General features: G+C 37.2%; 1 long non-coding RNA gene across 1 annotated transcript; it reads right to left on the reverse strand.

The window, feature by feature from the left end:
- Nucleotides 1-235: 235 nt before the first annotated feature.
- LOC119471777 lies at nucleotides 236-16,216 on the reverse strand. Its single transcript, XR_005200859.1, has 2 exons — nucleotides 16,157-16,216; nucleotides 236-832 (listed from the first exon to the last, which is right to left on the reverse strand). It is a non-coding gene; the product is annotated as an uncharacterized LOC119471777 (long non-coding RNA).
- Nucleotides 16,217-16,700: the final 484 nt, after the last annotated feature.

Here is a 16,700-nt window from a genome sequence, read left to right on the forward strand (position 1 = left end):
GAATTGTTACCTTTTATTTAAAAAGAAAAGTAATATTCTGCTCTGTAATTCATGTGGCTTCATTTGCATGCTGCACCACCAATTCTCATGTAAAATACTAAAATCTCTACTTCTAGCCCCTACATTTGGTCTTTGTTACTATTTTTTAACAAAAGGGACTAGGGCCCCTTGGGAAATGTGGCTGATTGCATGTTAAAGGCAGTGGAACCCATGATGAGACTGAAACATCTTATTAAAATTAGAAAGCAAAAGACATTTATTTTTGTTTTTGTACCTGTTTGTACCACTTAGATGTATATTACTGTGTCTGCATATGTATAAGCATATAGTAACAAATAAGTGAATAACAAAATACAAGTATTACTTGTTATATAATAAAAGTTCATACTGTATAATGATAATCAGGGTGAAAGCACTGCCTCTTTCATGTACTATGTCTTCTCACAGACCCACAGGAAGAAACTTACTTAACAGCAAGCACTATGTTAAATATTATCAATGACTGACATATGAAGTGAAACTTCTCTTTCTCTAAACAACTATTAACCACTCCTTTAATTGTCCTTTGTCTTACTTCTGATGACCAAAGAAGTGGAAGGTGGACTTTCTGGGCATCATCAGCATACTTCCTCCTCCAGTATTTTCACCCGCACAAGCTTCCTGTTCCTCTGAGATGCACTGACAGTTTGTAGTCTGTGGTATATTCTTAACCACGTTATTGCCTCTCTTAGATACTCCTGAAGCTCACACACAGAATATCCATTTATTTGTCCACTAAGAAGATGAAAAACTCTTGATTTTATTTCCATTGGTGAACTCGTAGAAGGCCTTTCTGTTTATCAAAAAAAATCAGAAGGTGACAAACTCTTGGTGTTGATATATTCATTGTTGAACTGGTAAAACGGCTTTCTGCTTTTAACACAATCATAATTTATTGTAGTTAACTATTTCCTTGATGTAAATACTCTCATTATGCTAACTGCAAACTACCAACAGTTTTACAACTGGCTCCAAAATTCCCAATCAACAAGCATCTCTTATGAATGTGAGCTGGCTGCAACATACTAACGGTCCTGCTTTCTTCGTTTTTGCCTCATCTCATCCTTTCTGTGTGGCTTTTTACTTGCAAAAAAAAAAAAATCCACACACACACAACAAATCACATCTGTTTGCCTTGGGAAACATTATGCCATATAAATTGACAGAACCCGCTCTCTTTGCCACTCCCTAAATTCTACTGTCAGTGTACACACCCAGGGTTGGTAGCTGAGTCTGAAACTGTCAACCTGGCATTTTTCAGGGCAGTTTTATATATTGTCTTTACCAGTGTTGATGAAAAGAAAATGAAATGGAAGAGAAGAGAAAAGAAGAGGAAGGAAAGGAAGATAGGATGAGAGTAAAGGAAAGGAAAAGGAAACCAAGAAGGATCATTCTCTCCTGTCTTTTACAAACTTACTACTTGTCTTGTATTACAGTCATTTTTGTACATGGGTTATTTTTCCAGATGTTAAAAATGTTTTGAGTATTTAATCTGTATCTCATTTATTTCTGTCTCCTACAGCACCTAACTAAATGTCTAGCTTATTTAATGAGGCTTTGATAAATATTCATTGAAAAAACAGAATTTAAAAATATAGAGTAAGAGAATCACAAGTAAAAATGATTACACAGAAAAGGCTTATTTCAATATCAAGCCAAATGAATAAGTGATGAACATACTTATTTCCAGATTTCACTTTGTTTGCCATCAATTCTCCACCAAGCAAAGATAAGTTGATATTGCCAGCCTGTCGTGAGCTTGCTTGTAACAGTAGACATATAGCCTTTGCACATTCCTACAGCAGGGAACATAGATTTGACTGCCTTAAGGTAATAACTTTGTGTTTCACTGAGATAGCCACTCTTAGCTGATAATAGATCCATTCTCTGTTGGAAGACTTGTGCTCAGAGTAATATTCTTTTATTCCAGATAAAAAGGGTAGCACCCATAGACATGTTCAGCATGTTTTGACTATTAGAATGAACTGGACTTGGGGTGCCTCAATGTGTTGTCCAGGTTGCACTTGAAATTTTAGTCTCAAGTGATCCTCCTGCCTCACAAGTACCTGGAGCTATAAGCACACACTACTGTACTTGGCCATGAATTTGGTTTTATTACTCTTATCATTAAGGTACTGTTGAGAGATGCCTTTTTACTGATAAGATCAGTTGATTCAGTGCAGACCGTTCAGTGCTAAGTTCCTGGAAATATTTCACAAACTTAAAATTTTAAAAATTGTTAAGTAAAAATAAACTATACTCTTAGAAAGAGAAGACTAATATAACTTTTTTGTTATTGTTCACTTGCTTAATATAGTTTTTGTTCATTGCTTTTGGTGTTTTAGCAATGAAGTCCTTGCCTATGCCTATGTCCTGAATGGTTTTGCCTAGGTTTTCTTGTAGGGTTTTTATAGCATTAGGTCTTATGTTTAGATCTTTAATCCACCTGGAGTTAATTTGAGTGTAAGGTGTCAGGAAGGAGTCCAGTTTCTGCTTTCTGCACATGGCTAGCCAGTTTTCCCAACACCATTTATTAAATAGGGAATCCTTTCCCCATTGCTTGTTTTTCTCAGGTTTGCCAAAGATCAGATGATTGTAGATGTGTGGTGTTGCCTCTGAGGCCTCTGTTCTGTTCCATTTGTCTATGTCTCTGTTTTGGTACCAGTACCATGCTGTTTTGATTACGGTGGCCTTGTAGTATAAAGTCGGCAGCGTGATGCCTCCAGCTTTGTTCTTTTTGCTTAGGATTGTTTTGACTATATGGGCTCTCTTTTGGTTCCATACAAAGTTTGAAGTGTTTTTTTCCAGTTCTGTGAAGAAGGTCATTGTTAGCTTGACAGGGATAGCGCTGAATCTATAAATTACTTTGGGCAGTATGACCATTTTCATGATGTTGATTCTTCCCAACCATGAGCATGGGATGTTTTTCCATCTGAGTGTGTCCTGTCTTATTTCATTGAGTGATGGTTTATAGTGCTCTTTGAAGAGGTCCTTTACATCCTTTGTTTAGTTGTATTCCTAGGTATTTTATTCTCTTTGTAGCAATTGTGAATGGGACAGACCAATAACAAGGGCTGAAGTTGAGGCAGCAAGTAATAGCCTACCAATTTAAAAAAGCCCAGGTCCAGATGGGTTTACAGCTGAATTCTACCAGACTTACAAAGAGGAGCTGGTACCATTCCTTCTGAAACTATTCCAAAAATACAAAAAGAGGGAATCCTCCCCAACTCATTTTATGAGACCAATATCATCCTAATATCAAAACCGGGCAGAGATGTAACTAAAAAAGAAAACTTCAGGCCAATATCCATGATGAACATCAACGCAAAAATCTTCAATAAAATACTGGCAAACAGGATGCGACAGCAAATCAAAAACCTTATTCATCATGATCAAGTAGGCTTCAACCCAGGGATGTGAGGCTGGTTCAACATATGCAAGTCTATAAATGTAACCTATCATATAAATAGAACCAAAGACAAAAACCACAATTATCTCAATAGATGCAGAAAAGGCCTTCAACAAAATTCAACAGCCCTTTATGCTAAAAACCCTCAATAAACTAGGTAACGATGGTACGTATCACAAAATAATTAAAGCTATTTATGACAAACCCACAGCCAATATCATACTGAATGGGCAAAAACTGGAAGCATTCCCTTTGAAATCTTGCACAAGACAAGGATGCCCTCTCTCACCACTCCTATTCAATATAGTATTGGAAGTTCTAGCCAGGGCAATCAGGCAAGAGAAAGAAATAAAGCCTATTCAAATAGGAAAGGAGGAAGTCAAATTGTCTCTATTTGCAGATGACATGATTGTATATTTAGAAGACCCCATAGTCTCAGCCCAAAATCTCCTGAAACTGATAAGCAACTTCAGCAAAGTCTCAGGACACAAAATCAATCTGCAGAAATCACAAGCATTTCTATACACCAAAAACAGACAAAAAGAGAGCCAAATCAAAAGTGAACTCCCATGAACAATGAATCTTAAGCAAAATAACATTTCGTTATTGTCTGTAAATTAAATCAGAATCGAAATTGCAATTTCAATTCTGAGTAGCTAGTCTCATCAAGTTAGTGAGAAATTCAACCTCAGTTATTTCTAGGCTTTCTCCAACCTTCAGGTCTGTGCTGAGGTTACGGGTTTTACTCCATGTCTAAGCATTAGAACACTGATCACTAGAGGTATCTGTCCATATTGGTAAGAGCTGAATTTTGCTGCAGCCATGTGATATCATCAGATTCACTGGTGTGCCATTTCCATGCCATGCTTTGTGCTTCAAGAGGATCTTGAACAAGGCTGAGAACCCAAGCTTGGCAGCTAACTTTTGAGTGCTTCCAGGGAAGAAGTAAAAATCCCTTCTGTTCAAGGACAGGCAGACCTGTCCCTTACCCCCAACCTGGATAGAGCTCTTTTTCTCTTTTGAAACCTTCTGTCTTTCTTGGTTTCACACAGGGATACCAATTTCCTCTCCCTTCAAATTCTATTATCCTCAGTGGGCAAACAGAAGCCAGAAAACCCCTGCCAAAAACCTTTCATGTGGTAAGGAAGTAGGGAAATTGCTATGTGCTCGAATGAAGGACAGAGGAGGTGGAAAATTCAAAAAGAAAAATTAGCAACTCATAAATTCAATTAATATTTTAAAAAACTATCTTTCAAATATCTTCCTTCTGCTTAGGAAGATCTGTATTTATGGATCTCATCCCTTCAAACTAGGTGGTCTAGCTCTCCTACCCTCCAATTTCTTCCCTCAACATACTAGCTTAGGTATATTTCTGTCCTTTCTATCTACTTGCTTTTTGCCCAACAAAGATAATATTCTGCTTAAATAAAGTACGTAACTGCCTAAGTAATGTAAGTTAAGGGATACTAGAAAGAATCATCTTCATTCAAAGACACTTGTTTCTCTGTTATGAGGTGACTTCGTTGCTACCACTAGAAAACTAATGCTTTGGATTAAGGCATAGCTACAGGGTACATAAAAATCACCCATGGATTCAACTACTCATATATATGTATGTATGTCAGGCACTGTGCTAGGCACAAGATATACCACAACAAATTAGCATACATGGTTCTCCCTGTCTTGGAGCTTATAGTTTATTCATCAAGAGAGATATGTCAGTACTTATTTCTGAAATGATTAATCAATTACAATTATAAGTGTCATAAAAAAGAAGTGAAGGTGGGCATAAAAATATAGAACAGGGGAACTTTCTTGAGGAAGCAGCATTTAGTCTAAAATCTAAAAGTACATGGGAAGGAAGAAAAGAGAGTTTTAAAGCAGAGAAAACAGCATGTCTGGAGGTCTTACAATAAGCAGAATATTATTTAAAATTTTTTAAACAAAACAAACTAAAACAATGAAGAAGACCCGGATGGCTGAAGCCTAGAGATAGAGGAGAATGACTTAAGGTGAGGTCAAAAGGTGACCCAGGAGTTAGAATACGCAGGGCTGCATAAACCATAACAAAGGTTTTGGTCTTGATTCAACCCCCAACCCCCAACCCCCAAATGTCTTAAGCAGAGGAATACATGATCAGATTTCTATTTAATAATTCTGGCTGCTGTGCAGAGGAAGGCAAAAACTAAATATGTAAAACATTATGCCATTATCAGCTATTAGCATCCTAGTCTCTTAAATTCTTTCCAACTAGCTGTTGATACAAGAGTGCGTCATGAAAGCCCTCAGACAGGTCCCTCACAGATCCACATCCTCACTGAACTGTAGCATTCATTATCACCACCCCCTCCTGTTCTCATACCGTTTTACTTAAAAAGGTCCCTATCTGGCATGTCAGTTCCATCACCAGGATCTGCATTTTCATAACCTGGAGGTCTATAATTCCTCACATCTTGGAGATTTAAGCTTCATCTCGCTGTTACCATTCATGCCTTGTGACTGTGGAATGGGGTAGTCCTGCCCTTGAACTCCACTCTAGGGGATGGAGCTTCCTTACCTGACAACAGCTTCACCTGATAATGCGTCTTCAACACTTCCTAAACTCTACTTTTTGCCATCCTTACTGACGTCCACCCTAATTCAAGCTATTATCATTTCTCACCTCAATCAATTCAACATTCTATTAATGCATCTTCCCTTTTGAAGTCTTTCTCCGAGGCTTTGGTCCACACTGAGGCAAGAAAGAGCTTTCTAGACCAAAAATTTTGCCTTGTCATTTCCTCACTTAAAACTCTTTCATGGTCTCACATTTTTTAATAGACAAATGGCAAACTCCTCATATATCATACAAGTTCCTTCATAACTAAACTCCATTTACTTTTGTTTTTAGGCAGGGTCATATTCTGTCTCCCGGGCTATAGTGCAGTGGCGTGATCATGGCTCACTGCAGCTTGAAACTACTGGGCTCTAGTGATCCTCTCACATCAGCCTCCCAGAGTAGCTGAGACTACAGGTATGAGTCACTGTGCCTGACCCCTTTTCGTTCCTGTCTCACATACTCTTCCCTTGTTGTTTATGCTCTAGTCATTTATCTAAGGACCTGATTAGATACTGTACAAGCTGGGGTGCTCACCTTTTTGGAGCACATTAGAAATAACTTGGCTCTCCAACCCCTCATTTTTTGTTTGTTTGTTTTTGTTTTGTTTTTTTGAGAGCAAGTCTCACCCTGTCACCTGGGCTGGAGTGCAATGGCACAATCTCAGCTCACTGTAACTTCTGTCTCCTGGGTTCAAACAGTTCTCCCCCCTCAGCCTCTGAGTAGCTGGGATTACAGGCACCTGCCACCACGCCTAGCTAATTTTTGTAATTTTAGTAGAGACAGGGTTCACCATGTTGGCCAGGCTGCTGTCGAACTCCTGACCTTGTGATCTACCTGCCTCAGCCTCCCAAAATGCTGGGATTAAATGAGTGCACACCCGGCCCAAGTCATTTAATGCAAAATGTACACTGATGTTGCTCCTGGAACAGGAGTCAGCATTATCAAATGTAAATAAAAATATTCTCCCAACTTCTACACATATTGATTTCTTAAGTATTTCTGCAAAATACATTTAGAGTAACAGCAGAAATCTGGCAGCAAGCTAAATTTCTAAACTCAAATAATATGTGGCATAGTGCTATTTATCAGGGATAAGTCATTTATTTTATTATCTAAATTTTACATTTTTAGTACACCTCCCAAGAAGTTCTCTGGTTCAAAACATACATAAACTGAAGAAAGAGAAGAAAATGGGGAATGTTTTGCTAAATAATTCCACAAAATCGACTCTGCTTTGACCCAGCTGAAGTGAGTTACTAGGTGAATGTGTTTTGCATATGATTTTTCTTAATTGAAAAATCAATTTCTCCCTGGCCCCAAGAAATAAATATTGAATAGTTTTCTAAATATCCTTTTTAAAGGGTGACAAAATGTTAGCTTGCCTTGAGGGCCCTCATTCTCGACGTGCTCATGCAAGCCCCTGTACTTTTTCATATATATTTTCCTCTCCATGAAACAAGATACACTTCCCTCTTGCTATTGTCTATTCAGCTTAAATAACACTCCTTTAAGGAGACCTTCCATCACTCATATATCAGGTAGGTTCTCTATACTCTTCTATCTTTCTATACTTCTACTATCATTTTATTGTATATCCGTTCTATTCATTGTATATTTACTCTATTTCATTGAGTATCTGTTCTACTTGATTGTATATTTACTCTGTTTTGTTCTTTCTTCTAGACTTTAAGCTTCTCCAGCAGGAAATTCTGCATGTTTATTTATATGTCCCAGGCACCTAGACTGGTGGCTGGAACATAGAAGTTCCATAAAAATATTTGATGAATAAAAATGAATCCATGAATTAATAAATACGTGAGTAAAAAGTACTCCATGTTGGAGCTCTCTGACTCTTTGCTTGAACTGCCCCCTCTTATTTTTCACCATGGCCACCTGTTATCATGTTATGCTTGAAACATATGTCTGTGAACTGAATTAATGCCAGATCCCATTGCGGCTGCTGTCACACATTCCCAGGCACATGACAGTTGTAAACTACAAGATAGAAAAAGTAAATGCTAAGGTAATCGACACCATGAATTAATTTTCCCCTTTATAATTTTGTTTATGGCTAAACCTCCCCACATTTCTCTCCCGTGGTCACAAGGAGCCCTTTAAGGCACTGGCAAAACAATTCAATTAATGGAGCCTCAGCTCTGCAACTCCCTAAGGGCTATAGTTGGCATGGCTCCAATGATTTCAAGGTCACAGATAATGTCAAGCTAAGTTAGGTGCCTGAGAAATTACTGGTATACTGTCAAATAAGGAAAGTTTTCCCTTGGCCGACACAATCACTCCAGAGTTGCAACAAGTGTTTACTATATGGCAAGCATTGTATTGTCTCCTGCAAACACTATTTAATTTAATAAGCACAAACATCTTAAAGGTAGGTGCAACTATTCTATACCCATTCTACATACAAGAAAAGTGATGCCCAGGGAAGTTCAATAAATTGTCTCAAGTCACCTGGTTAGGGAATGCACAGCCAGAAACCCAAATAGATCTAATTACGCAACATGACGCTTTTTAAGACAGCGTGTGTCCTTTTCCCACAAATATCAACTTTTAGAAGAAATTCAAGCTAGTTTCAAAAATGAAAACAAGTTAATAAGAAACAAAATTAATCTTTCAGTTGATGATGCTATAGTTCTTCATTTTGGGTGCTTTTCAAATAGCTATTGCATGCTGTACTTTTGTGCTAAAACAGAAAAAATGTTGAATTCTATTTACATCTAAAATTAATTAAGAATGATTAGGAAGCATTAGGAAAATCTAAGCAAATGACTTTGAATGCATTCTATAAAATATATGAAACTCAATAACCAAAAGATCTTGTCACCATTTTGGAAAGAAATACACACAAAATATGTCCAACTGTATTGTCACTCATAATAGTTTTCTTAAGGCATTTGTAATATTATAGTTACGTATAAACAGTCTATTCATTATGGAAGATTTCCAGGGGAAAGAGGTTGGCACATTGGTTAAAGGGAAAAATAAGTTTAGAAGGAAATAACACTGACTAGCAGAATGAATTATCATGTTGGAAGGGGGAGAGAAAGCAGACAGTGACTCAAAGAAAATGAATTGTAGTTGCCCTTCCCTCTGAAGGCCTTGGAGAAGGATGTGGTGGCACATATGTTTTGGAAGAAGTAAGCATAAACATGTTCTATGTTGACATAATAACCTGCCACAGGAAAAAAGCCAGTGAAGGTGGTGTTGACAAAGCTAACGTTTCTTGAGCACGCGTATATGCTAGAGCCTGTGACAAATTCTGTGCGTGGCTCTTTCGAAAAAGAATTCAAAATAAATAAAAGACACAGTATTGCAGATCAAACTACTGTCATTTTAATAACGGAGAAAACATTGTTAAAAATCATTTAGAACTCTGCAACCAAAAAACCAGTAAATTGTGTGAATTGACTAGACTTCCAACATTCACATGGTATCATGAGGAATTGGAAAAAGTATATACCTTTGCTCTGACATCAAGGGCTACATAATTTATGAAGGAGTTAAATCTGACAAGTGACCATAAAATATAGTAACAGTTCAGAGAAAGGAAACATTTATGTAGCTTTTTGTGGTCAAATGACACAGGCAGGATTTGATCTGTACCTTAAAAGAAGTCATAGAATTAGATGAATTTCTCTAGACCAAAGGCATAACTTGAGCAAAGTAACACCAGTGAACTTGAACGTGACTTATTCAAGATTGTAAGATTTGCCTGATTGGAATTAAGTACATGTACTGGAGAAAAGTGAGTAAGAATAGACCTGCAAATTAGAATGAGATTATGGCAAGCCCTAAAACATTTTATTAAATTGAAATATAAGGTACTTGAAGACCAGTTGATCTTTGCAGTCTCTGTCACTCTGCCTATCACACCAAAATCCAATGTGTAACTGCCCACCCAGACACTGACTTAGTAGCTTTCTACCGACGTTCATTCCTAGTTCCCAATAACTTCATGTAAATTGCTGTTTAACAACCTTAACTAGGATTTCAAACAGGTACAGAGGAATTTCACATCTGCTATGTGGGGGAAAAAATGTTGCTCTAAAGGAAGTTCCTTTTCCTAAGAACAGCATCCCACTGCATGTTATCAAGCCCCTCAATGCAAAGCAGAAGTTCCCTGGCCCTCAGTTCCTGATTCCTAGGGGAAGGCATGGGCTCCACGTCGTGTAGAGAGCACAGATGGTTAACATGAACAGTGTGTTTCATCAGCCTGCAATGTAAGATGTAACCTGGTAAGCATGGCTCACTCATGAATCCAGCCCATGCCTGTCATAATCTCCTCAGAGAGTCTCTGTGGCAAAGCAGTTCTCTTTTTCATTTAGTGCGGGGTGGAGGGCACCTTCGTCCAAAGGCAGAATAATGTGAATATGAAAGGCCGGACTCCAGTATAACTCGGCACCCTTCCTGCCAACACAGCAAGCTGCCTCTGTCAAATGTGCTGTCTCATGTCAACAGTAGTAATTATGTGGGAAAAGGTGCTCCTTGTAGCTACTCTGGGCGGCTGTAGTAAAAGATACTGAAAACAGGAGCACTATTGGGCAGTGAATTTGTCACGCTAAGTAGGACAGTGCCTAATGGTGATAAGAAAATGAGGCAAACAGCTGACATTAAATCTCTTTTATGACATTTTCATAGAAATTGTAGGAACACCTATATAATCCCTAACCTCAGGAAGGAATGTGAAAAGAAAAATATAGTATTTAGTGACATGGATTTTCACAGCTGGATGTACATTTGGGATCATTAATAACAACTCTCTTTCCAGGTGAAGAAATTGAGACCTAGAAAAGTTCAGAGATTTGCCCCAAGCTCATATAGCTTTTAGAGGCAGAACACAACTATTTAGAAGATGTCTCAAATGTCTCATTTTTCCAGTGATGCCATATGCTAGTAACAGCTAAGATTTGCAGTCCATGAAACAGTAAGATACATATTATCATGCTTCATCTTTACTCCAACCCTGTGAGGGTAGTACTATTATCCCCCTCACACAGATCCAAAATCCAAGGCTCAGAGAGATTAACTGACATTCCTAAATAGCTCGTGGAAAAGATTGGGCTGACACCTATATCTTTTGGCCAGGAGATGGAGTTGGTACGCAGTACCATGCTGCCTGTCTTGCAGATAGAACCACACAGAAACCTCCTATTTTCTGCATTGCATCTATACAGGAGAATGTTAACTATTGAAAAGAAGCAATGATTGACTACTTCATTCAACAAGCAGGTATTGAGGACCTACTGTATGCCAGGCAATGATCTAAGTCACAGAGATACAGCAGTAAGAATAGACAAAATCACTGCCCTCATGGAGACAACAACAAAACATGACAGACAACAAACAAAAGCAAAACATATAGGTGCAGGTGGTAATAAGGTCTATAAAAGAAAAAGAAAGTAAAGAGAGTGTTTGGGGTAGTGTTCACTAGTAATCAATGGCTCTATCCCAACATGAGCAAATCAGCATGCACAGATTTTACACGCAATGATAAATAAGCAATAGTAACCAGCCCAAGGGTCCACAAGCTATGTTCAGTGTTTCAAAAATAAATAAATAATAAAATCTAAATTAATCATTTAGTAAAAGAAAACTAGATAATTCATTTTTTAAAAATTAACACAAATTATATCAACCCTGTGGAAACTCTATCTAGACATAATTCTAAATCCTGATTGACAGATAAACTTGCCACAAAAATGAGGAACCTAATCATTACTTAATAAATGTAATTTTTCTGTTTTAAAAAATGAATCTTTCCAAAAATCAGGGATTAAAGGGGTAATTGTTTAATGTAGTCATTGGCCATGATAAAATTGTAATTCAACATCTATCCTAGGACAAAGAAGAGAAGATCTTTTGGAAACGAGCTTCACCTTTTAGCATTAGGGCAAATCTCTCTGAAAAGAACCAAGGCATGGACTAATTACAGCTGGCTATGCTGTCTGTATTAGTCTGTTCTCACATTACTATAAAGATACTACCTGAACTGGATAATTTAAAAAGAAAGAAGGTTTAATTGACTCTTCACAGTGGCAGGATAGAGAGGAGTGGAGAACTGCCACACACTTTTAAACCATCAGATCTCATGAGCACTGCCTCACTATCATGAAAACAGCATGGGGGAAGACACCTCTGTGATCCAATCACCTCCCACCAGGTCCCTCCCTTGGCATGTGGGAATTACAATTGGAGATGAGATTTGGATGGGGACATAAAGCCAATCCATATCTCTGTCCCTGGGAAAATCTGAGCAATCAGCAAAATACATATTATTTATCACCTGACAGAACCTTCCTTATTCTCATGATCACTTAGGTTTCCCACCCCAATATTTCTCCAGGAGCAAAGTACGTCTTTGCAGTGCTGGCTTCCCACAGACTACAACTGTGGTTCCTTCTTAAGGCTGCTCCCTCCTTTCTCAAGACCTTCCTCAGAGAATCAACTTGTTAGCACCCCATATGTTATATGTTAATATATTTACTCTGAAAACAACCTGATGAAGTTAACATTACTCTTTTCATTTTGCAGATGAAGAATTAAGGTGTATGGAGATTAATTAGGTATGTCCATGGTCACACAGATAGTCTCTTTCTCCTTCCAAAGGAATATGCTAAGTGACTAGCTCATAAAATTAATGGGTAAGAACTATATGTTTACATGATGTTGCATTATCAAGACAGAAATGGTAAGAATGTATGTATAAGCTTTGCAAAAAAGTTCATTACTTATAAATTTCTTGCACATTTAATATAACAATGCTAAGGAAACAAGAAAAAGAAAATATGAGTTCTCATAATTTTCAGAAAAATGTATCTCCCTCATGTAGCTGTATGTTTTCGTAAAAATCTAAACTTTATAATGATTTAAGTTTGGTTAGTATGACAAATAAAGTAGATATCAACCTGTGTATTTGGGATTCTTTTCCTGAGAATATTGTTATGTTTATTCTTCCCCTAAAACTAGAAGTACAGGTTATGACAGGCATGTTTATTGTTAAATAATAAAAGATAGATTGTATTTAAATTACACAACAGATTTGAGATAATTTGATGCTGGTCCACATGATATGGCCAGAGAAATGTTTTGACTTCTATTACTATCAATTTTATTTCCCTAAATAGATTAATAATTGTTAATAATTCTGCTAATGCAATTATAGATCTTATTTAATCCTCACAGCTACAAGATGAGAATTATTATCCTCATTTTACAAATGTGGTAACATGGGCTCAGATAAGTAAAATAAATTTCCAGGTGACAGGGTCAGCATTTAAATGCAGGTGGATCGCTCCCCAAAGCTTGCACTCTTAAACACTCCAGGGCTTTTTATGTGCCTCACTCTTACTCTCAAAACCCAACCTTTACACAGAATCTGATTTTATTCAGGGGGTGTCCAAGACTAGACACAGACTAGTTTATCCTACAAAAGGCACTCTCAGAAGAGATAAATACTTAGACCCTCACTTTGACAATTCAAAAACATTTCAAGTACTAAATGTATTCTATCACTCATAACATTGAAGATGAATCATATTCTTGACTTCATATTAAAGATTCATTTTGGCATGATTTGTTCTAAAATTAATATGCCAATGATTCACAGCCCCTTATAATTCCACCTTTGGCCTATCATTTTTTATCAACGGATCATGAGAGAAATTATCTCTTCGGGTTAAGATGCATTCATCTGGAGGAATGTTATTATGGTCTATATAAATATCACTCCATTATTTTTAAAGAATTATTTTTTCCATCTGTGCAAATCTATTCTTTGTTATCTTGAAACAGGTGACATTACCTACCAGAATTCCTAACTATAAGGGATTTATTTAGCCCCCATTCATGATCCTTTATTAACTGATCTGGATCTATTTTACCTCTTTAACAAGTTTTGCCTGACTGTTGTTTTAGTCACGCAAAAAATTATAAGCCAAGATTTTTTAAAATACTGTACAGATTGCACACCGGGAAGCTGGCAGTCTTTTACATCATGTTCATTCTCTGCAGCACAAATCGTCACCACAATAAAGAACCTAAAACAAAAGCCAAATGCTGCATAAGGAGTATTTTTACTTCTGAAAAAATTCCAACATTGGGGAGCAACCTTTCCTCTGGATGCACATGCATAATTTCCATTATTGTTAATGGGAGTTATACATGCATAACACCCATTACTGCTAATGGGAGCTAAGTGCACACAGAAGGGTAGAATACAGTGAAATCTGTCTTAGAAAATCACCCAAGAGACTAGCAAAAATCAGTTGCCTGGTAGAGAATGGTTTTAAATTAAAAGCAGAACAGAACTGAGGTTGAAACCACAGGGGAACGATTTAAACTTCAGGGAGCGGTGGGAATTGGCTTCTCTCTTTCTTGCTCTATTCTAGTATCTTGTTTTCCTCATCCATATTCTTGATGAGAACCAATGACCTTGTGATCTCCTAAAGAGATGATCTGGAAATGAATTTCACACCTCCAATGATTCAAATGGTAGGCTTGGGGATTCTTTCGTGGGGAAGGAATACAGCTACTAGATGATTACATCACAGCACATGCAAAATACAAGTCACATGGTATCTTTAATGACAGTTAATGAACCAAGATGAAAACAGTAAAGCAATATTATTATGGCAATTTATATCTATCACTCATTAATCCTCAAAAACATCTGTTCTATTATAATGTTATTGTAAACATCAATGAAAAATAAACTGGAAAGTGATTCCATCTACCCAAGTGGCTTACTGCATTTTTTAAACGTTTTGGAGCATTGGAAATAGAAGCTATTCCTACAATATCTTAAAATCATAGGATTTTGTTCTAGCCCAGTCTCTTCATTTTGCAGGTAAGGAAATTGTAGAGAAATTAAGTGGCTTTTTTTTTTTTGACCTAGGTCACAAAATACTAAAGGCAGATCATAAATCTGGAATGGAGAATTTTTCTGACTCTGGATCCAGTGGTTTAATATTCAAAAGCACAGACTCCCAAAGACTTTCATCTTTGTTGGCTTTGCGCTCGTCTCTGGGGACCAAATGCACAGATGGGTAGATAAGTTATAAACTCCAAAAGGGGCCATTCTAGAACTCTGGAGAGTTGGGAACTGGATGTTCTGCATGTTACTCAAGTAAGTGCATGCTCCAGTTATTTCCAAAAATAGTTTTAAATACAAATCTCAACATATGTTTTAAAGAGGCAGAAACAAAAAGGCAATGGAAATAGAAGGTGTATTACCTCCGTTTAGAAAAGAGGAATGGAAATACGTGCTTAAGATGACTTTTCTGTTCCATCTCCCACTTCCCATTTATACTTCTTAGACTGTAGTTATAAATGCACCAGCAATAAAGTCACTCTTGTATCATCTGTGTCACATATGTGACACATTATTTTTGTTATGCTTTATACATGGATGTTCCTAGTTGGCCTTGTTTTGGACTCACGCAAAAATGGGCAGAGGCAGACAGAAAATAACACTGGAAATTGGGTATTGTTTGCAAGAACTGTTAATATGTAAAAGCCCATGTTTCTTTTCCTTACTCTCTTTTCATGGAAGGGGTTCTTTGTTGCCTTGGTTGCCAGACTCCTGCCCCTCGTAGGCTTGAAAGGAAAGGAAAGACAAAGAATGGGAAATGGAGAATATAGTGAGAAAAAAAAAGAGACAGGAAGAAAAGAAATAGAGAAAAGGAGAGGAGAGTAGAAGAAGAAAAGGAGAGCAGAGAACAAGGCACCATAATACCTGGGATGGCACAGCATAAAACTGGTGTGTTGGAGTCAAAAGAGCAAGGATTTTAGAATCTGAATAATAGGGTTTTACATGCAGTTCAGCCTTTATCCACTATGTGATATTAAACTAAATAAATTTGTGATGTCTCAGTTTCTCCATTTGTCAAAGGAGAACAGAATATTCATTTTATTTCACACTGACATATTATAAAAAGTAATGCATGAAAATACTTTATAAACCATAAATAACTGTGATATAGGAATCCTGTGATTATGATGGCTTAAAAAAGCAATGATCAGAGACCAAAAGTTACATAAAAGGGACTGCCTTTGTCCAAATATCAGAACACATTTTTATGGCCTCTTAACATTACCCTAATTTGCAATGAACACCTTCATCCCATTTCCATCTTTATATTGTAGAAAAGCCACCTAATGAGGAGCAAAAACTTGGTTTAAAAATACTATTTATATATCAGTTTACCCTATAAGGCCATGGCACATACTTTGAGACAACTCTTTCAAAAGCCCCTTGACTAAGAACAAAGGGGACTTGAATTGGATTAGAAATCATTTCTGCTGACTATACAGGAAACCAACTCCACGGAACAAGACCACAGTCAGGGGAGTACCCAGAGGTCCATTACTCAGCATGGTAGTTGATCCACAGAGCTAGAGAGCGGTTCTGAAGGTGCCTAATCCTCACTGTCTCCCCTCAGCTACTTTCAGAAAAAGAAACAGGACCCTAATGCAGTCTCTGGAGTCCTACAATATGTGTTTTTGTTATGTTTGTGACCTATGTCACAAACTAGACTTTATTAAACTTCATTGGTATACATTACATAATATATTGTATCTATTGATGTTTTTCTTCCAACAAACTGTAATCTCTTTGAGGGCAACTACTATGTTGTTGTT

The sequence above is a fragment of the Cebus imitator genome, unplaced genomic scaffold (genome assembly GCF_001604975.1).
Source record: "Cebus imitator isolate Cc_AM_T3 unplaced genomic scaffold, Cebus_imitator-1.0 Scaffold3, whole genome shotgun sequence".
NCBI lineage: Eukaryota > Metazoa > Chordata > Mammalia > Primates > Cebidae > Cebus > Cebus imitator.